The 6748-nt window shown below is 40.7% G+C and overlaps 1 pseudogene; it reads right to left on the bottom strand.

Annotated features, from left to right (window-relative positions):
- Positions 1–5443: 5443 nt before the first annotated feature.
- Positions 5444–6520, bottom strand: LOC118542047 (etoposide-induced protein 2.4 homolog pseudogene; annotated as a pseudogene).
- Positions 6521–6748: the final 228 nt, after the last annotated feature.

Genomic DNA, 6748 nt, shown 5'->3' on the forward strand with positions numbered 1-6748 from the left:
GACCTTTCTTGTTTCTTGAGAAAGGCTTGTATTGCTATATACTTTCCTCTTAGGACTGCCTTTGCTGCATCTCAAAGATTTTGAACAGTTGTGTTTTCATTTTCATTTGTTTCCATGCATTTTTTAAATTCTTCTTTAATTTCCTGGTTGACCCATTCATTCTTTAGTAGGATGCTCTTTAGCCTCCATGTATTTGAGTTCTTTCCGACTTTCCTCTTGTGATTGAGTTCTAGTTTCAAAGCAAAATATGCAGGGAATGATGCCAATCTTTTGGTACTGGTTGAGACCTGATTTGTGACCTAGGATGTGATCTATTCTGGAGAATGTTCCATGGGCACTAGAGAAGAACGTGTATTCTATTGCTTTAGGATGGAATGTTCTGAATATATCTGTGAATTCCATTTGGTCCAGTGTGTCATTTAAAGTCTTTATTTCCTTGTTGATCTTTTGCTTAGATGATCTGTCCATTTCAGTGAGGGGGTGTGAAAATCCCCTATTATTATTGTATTGTTGTCAATGTGTTTCTTTGCTTTTGTTCTTAATTGGCTTATATAAGTGGCTGCTCCCATGTTAGGGGCATAGATATTTACAATTGGTAGATATTCTTATTGGATAGACCTTTTAAGTTGGATATAGTGTCCTTCCTTATCTTTTATTACAGTCTTTGGTTTAAAATCTAATTTGTCTGATATAAGGTTACCACCCCAGCTCTTTTGGTGTCCATTAGCATGGTAAATGGTTTTCCACCCCCTCACTTTCAATCTGGGGGTGTCTTTGGGTCTAAAAGGAGTCTCTTGCAGACAGCATATCGATGGGTCTTGTTTTTTTATCCAATCTGATACCCTGTGTCTTTTGATTGGGACATTTAGCCCATTTACATTCAGGGTAACTATTGAAAGATATGAATTTAGTGCCATTGTATTGCCTGTAAGGTGACTGTTACTGTATATTGTCTGTGTTCCTTTCTGGTCTATGTTACTTTTAGGCTCTCTCTTTGCTTAGAGGACCCCTTTCAATATTTCTTGTAGGGCTGGTTTTGTGCTTGCAAATTCCTTTAGTTTTTGTTTTGCTGGAAGCTTTTTATCTCTCCTTCTATTTTCAGTGACAGCTTAGCTGGATATAGTATTCTTAGCTGCATATTTTTCTCATTTAGTGCTCTGAATATATCCTGCCAGTCCTTTCTGGCCTGCCAGGTCTCTGTGGATAGGTCTGTTGCCAATCTAAATTTTCTACCATTGTAGGTTACATATCTCTTGTCCCAAGCTGCTTTCAGGATTTCATCTCTGTCTCTGAGACTTGTGAGTTTTACTATTAGATGTCAGGTTGTTGACCTATTTTTATTGATTTTGAGAGGGGTTCTCTGTGCCTCCTGGATTTTGATGCCTGTTTCCTTCCCCAAATTAGGGAAGTTCTCTGCTATAATTTGCTCCAATATACGTTCTGCCCCTCTCTCTCTTTCTTCTTCTCCTGGGATCCCAATTATTCTAATATTGTTTCATCTTATGGTATCACTTATCTCTCGAATTCTGCCCTCGTGATCCAATAGTTGTTTATCTCTCTTTTTCTCAGCTTCTTTATTTTCCATCATTTGGTCTTCTCTATCACTAGTTCTCTCTTCTGCCTCATTAATCCTAGCAGTTAGAGCCTCCATTTTTGAGTGCACCTCGTTAATAGCCTTTTTGATTTTGACTTGGTTAGATTTTAGTTCTTTTATTTCTCCAGAAAGGGTTTCTCTAGTATATTCCATGCTTTTTTCAAGCCCAGCTAGTATCTTTAAAATCGTCATTCTGAACTCTAGTTCCGACATCTTACTAATGTCCATATTGATTAGATCCCTGGCAGTAGGTACTGCACCTTGTTCTTTTTTTTTGAGGTGATTTTTTTCATCTTGTCATTTTGTCCAGAGAACAATAGATGAATGAGAGAACAAAATGCTAACAGGGTAACAACCATCCCAGAAAAATATACACTAAATAAATCAGAAGACACCTGAAACTGGGGGAAAAGAAAGGGAAAGAAAGAAAAAAAAAAGATATAAAAAAAAGAATATGATCAAATATGATCAGGCTGGTGCATAGATCAGTTCCACACACTAGATTTTGGGCATATTTTGGTCTGTTTGAAGAAAGTGCCTCCCAAAATTTTAAAGAAAGAAAAACTTATATATGTACAAAAATGAGAGTAAATATGATGAAAGAATGGAATATGACTGTAAAGATGAAAATATATAAGATTTTATAAAAGGAATTGATAAGATAAGAAGTTGGTTGAGAATTAAAAAAAAAAAAAGGGAGAGAATGTGATCAGGCAGGAGACTAGAACAAAGCCATACACTAGAGATTTAAGGTATATTTTGGTCCTTTAGAAGCAACTGTATCCCAAAATTTTAAAGAGAGAAAAACTTATATATATCAAAAATAAGTTTAACTACTATTAAGGGATAGAATATGACTCTAAGAATGAAAAACAAAAAAGATTTTTAAAAAAGGGATTGATAAGATGTTGGTTGAAAAGGTTAAAAAGAAAAATTCAAAAAAAAAGAAAGAAAAAGAAAAAAAGAAAATTAAAAAAATTAACTTCGAAAGACTAAAGAATCTGGGGGAAAATAGTTATGAATTCTATGTGCTGTATTCCCCTAGTGCGGGAGTTCTGCCATTCTCATTAATCGGTAACCTTGGTCTTGGCTGGCTGTTCTTGCTGATCTTCTGGGGGGAGGGGCCTGTTACAGTGATTCTCAAATGTCTTTGGGAGGCAGAATTGCCCCGCCCTTTCCGGGTTCGGGCTAAGTAATCTGTCCCGGTTTGCTCTCAGTAGCTTTTGTTCCTGCAAGCTTTCCGTTCTCTTGCTTACTCTTGACCTTCAATTATCCCTTTCAGACTCTTTCTTTGACATTTTAATATTAAACTCATTTGCCAGCCTGTATATTTCTCAGACTTCTATACAATTATATATTCTGCCACCTACTCTTTTTCTATTTTTAGCCATAATCCTTGCTTCTTTATTTTTTGCTATAATTTTCTTCCAGTAGGTAGTGAACTAGACCTTGAAATCTCAGAGCCATTGATTTGCTTTGCTTTCACAATATTTTAATTTATTTAAATTACTTTTTTTGTACATTATTGGAAAACCTCAGAACTTCTTTTTTTTTTTTTTTTTAAAGATTTTATTTATTTATTTGACAAAGATAGACACCGCGAGAGAGGGAACACAAGCAGGGGGAGTGGGAGAGGGAGAAGCAGGCTTCCCACGGAGCAGGGAGCCCGATGCAGGGCTTGATCCCAGGACCCCAGGATCATGACCTGAGCCGAAGGCAGACACTTAACGACTGAGCCACCCAGGCGCCCCCAAACCTCAGAAGTTCTTAACATTTAAGTTTTCTATCTAGAACTGCCTGTATAGGTGGAAAAGGTACATGAGAATTTCAAAGCTGAAAGAGATCTTGGATTTTATCAGTTCACTTGCTTCATTTTACACAGAGAGCAACAGAGATACATAGATAAAGTGAGTTACCAAAGGTTACATTGCTACCTAGTAGCAAAGTTGCTTTTGGGGAGTTTTGGTGTAGGGGAGACTAGCTCAGGTTTAATTGTGACATTTAAAATTATACACTTGTTTGGACATCTGCCCACCCCTACCCCTATAGTTTCTTAAAATAACGTCAACCATAACAACAACAACAACAACAAAACCAAAAACCAAAAAACCACCAAGCAATCAGAGGTTTGGGATTTAAAAATTTATAAATTTAATAAAGAAAGAAAGAAAATGATTCCTCAAAATCTAGCAGATCTCTCTGTAAGGAGGCTTTTCTTCCTGTTCCATCTCCTCAGGTCCCCACCCCTTGCCCCAGTGGAGCAAGCTAACCTGAGTTACAAGTGTCCAGCAACAACTGAGATACTCCTTGGCTCCCCACATCCAGTGTATGTGCTTCACAGGGTTGGGAAGGAAGAATTTCCTCTGCCCCTTAAGTGTCTTTGAGCTGGACTAAGAATCGAATTGACATGAAACAGATTAAAGGGAGAAAATCAAATTTAATTTCATGTGTAAGAGGAATCCACACAGACAGGAAATTCCAAAGATGGGCAAAATGAGGTCTGTACATGATTCTGAACTGAAGAGAAGGGGGGTAGGGGTTTGGGACTTCAAAGGGAAGGAAAGTGATTCATAGGAAGATAAAAGAGTAAATGTAATGTAAAAAAAAGGGTAAACAAATCTTTCCTGGGCTACAAGGGGACAGAGAGGACTTCGATCAAACAGGCCTTGTTGGGTTCCTCCTGTCTGCCTACCTAGTTCATATCATAATGTGGTTACCTATGGTGATAGTGTTGTGGGATCGTGGAGCACAATGGCCAAGAAAGAATTCTTGAGATGTTTTATAGTTCAAGTTAGTAAGTTTATTTGAGTAGCATGGGGACAGGACGCATGGGCAGAAAGAGTTGCATTTTTGCTATATGAAGCTGGTGGTTATGTGCTTAATGCTCAAGGCGGAGGGGATGTGCAGGGAGTATTAGATTATAAATGTCTCCTTTGAATTTCTACTCGTAAAACTACTCTCATAAGATTTCTCTGGGGCTTATCATTCAGTTCAATATTAAATATCAGTGAGATGTACAGGCAGTCATGAGACCCTTTAAGAATGCAGCAACCAGCCCATATATGATCCTTATTGAAGCTATGCAGGCTATAGGTCAGCCTTCTAGGCTAAAGGTGAAATTTTTCTGTTTCTATCCCTCATCAATAGCTCTCTTCCTTGAGCAAGCCCTCTGTCTAAATTCTTTTTAGGCAGTTGAGTTGGAAATAAAGTGCTTTTCATGAATTTGCTGGGCTTTATTTTTTAATTCAAAATAATCTTCATGCCAAAGTGGCCCATCTTGGGGCCACCTGCCCTTGGTCCTTCCAACCGAAAAACAACAAAAATAACAAATGTATAAAATGTAACAGACAGAATTATAAAATCCATTCATCCAGTGGTGATGGGGGGTAGGAAGAGGAGGTGGGAACATAAACAGCAGGGGGAGAAAATGAAGGTATCAAGTCAGTCACCACACAGGGGCTGGCAAATGTTAGAAAAGTGCTGGGGAAAATCCTGGGGCCCTTTCAGGCTGAGGGGGTTGGTTGTTAAAAATCGACATATGGGTGTCAGGAAGATTGTGCCTTATGTTCCCTAGACACAAAAATCCCAATTCCTCAGAGAGAAAGGAATATGCAGAGGGCCCCGGGGAAAATTGGGGCAAGGAGAACTGCGTGAAGATTTGCCCCAGTGGTCCTTCCAATCCCACCCCTCCCCTCTGGCCCCTCTGGACACAGGCAGTAAGGGGTAGGGGGCGCAGGTGGGCAGCAGCCTGCAGTTAATGGGAGACCAATGCAGTGAAGAGAACTGCTCTGAGGAGAATCAGTGCTCAGGGCAGACTGCAGGTAGATGGTCTTGTGGAAGAGTCTTTGCTTAAGAAGACCACCAAGAAGAGATGCATGGGCTCTTTGCCATGCATTGAGTTGACATGAGTAAAGGAAGGAGGATAGAGAAAAGGCAGCCATTGATAATGTATGGGGACGGCATTCCTGTGAGGAGAGCCGAGACAAACCACAGCCAAGCTAGTAAGGCCAATTACTTACTGACTGACAGTGACAGGTGCATTTTGATTCCTTTATTGAACTAGGATATTCAAAGCAGTTTAGTGAGTAGACAGGGACATATGCAGAAGACTAACCAGTTGACCAGCAAGCTGGGTGGGAAAGAGACTCACAGTATCCCCTGGATAAAGAAGAGAGTCAGCTGCAAACTGCTGAAGAGCATGTGAGCAATTGTTTTGCTGATACTAGGGGATGGGGGAAGCTTCCTCCCTGATACCTCAAATGCCAGATCCACTATACCTTGAAACCAAATGGCACTGGCAACTTTGCTAAGCATAGATGGGGAGTATCTAAAGAACACTGGAAATTGATGTGAGAAAGAATTCCAGCCAAGACCAAACATCTCCAAGTAGCCATGGATCACCCATAAGTTGTGCTATTACTGACTGAAGCTCAGGAATAAACCCTTGATGAAACAAGTAGAGAACATACCAGAATACTCTACCATTCCAAGCACAGCACTGGAAAATTCCAGTAACGATACATGGCTCACTCTTCTGATTCTGCACTATACCTGCTCTCTTCACTGTGCCAAGACACTACTTGCCTTTCTCTGCTCCTCTCTTTTTTCCTGGATTTGGGCATCTAGCTTTGAGATGGTACAAATAGCCCAGACCCTGGGGCGCCTGGGTGGCTCAGTCGTTAAGCGTCTGCCTTCAGCTCAGGTCATGATCCCAGGGTCCTAGGATCGAGCCCTGCATCAGGCTCCCTGCTCAGCGGGAAGCCTGCTTCTCCCTCTCCCACTCCTCCTGCTTGTGTTCCCTCTCTCGCTGTGTCTCTCTCTGTCAAATAAATAAATAAAGTCTTTAAAAAAAAATAGCCCAGACCAGACGGAGACTTTGATCCCCTTGGCAAGGTCCTGGAGAAAGGTTTTGATGCAGTCAGCCATCTCTTCATCACCCACAGAAGAGAGGGAAGAGTCCCCCAGCCTCTCATCATGAAGGACATGGTAGCCTTGTCACTGGGACTCCAGCCCCAGCCTGGACCCTCATCCACTGCAGGCTGCTCACTTTATCCCCACCTAGTTGCTTCTCCTGTCAGCATGTTCCCAGGACCACACTCCTTTTTCCTGATGGAGTGCCCTGGGTTTGGTCATTGGACTTCCTTCCTTTTCTAT

The sequence above is a fragment of the Halichoerus grypus genome, chromosome 5 (assembly GCF_964656455.1).
Source record: "Halichoerus grypus chromosome 5, mHalGry1.hap1.1, whole genome shotgun sequence".
Taxonomy (NCBI): Eukaryota; Metazoa; Chordata; class Mammalia; order Carnivora; family Phocidae; genus Halichoerus; species Halichoerus grypus.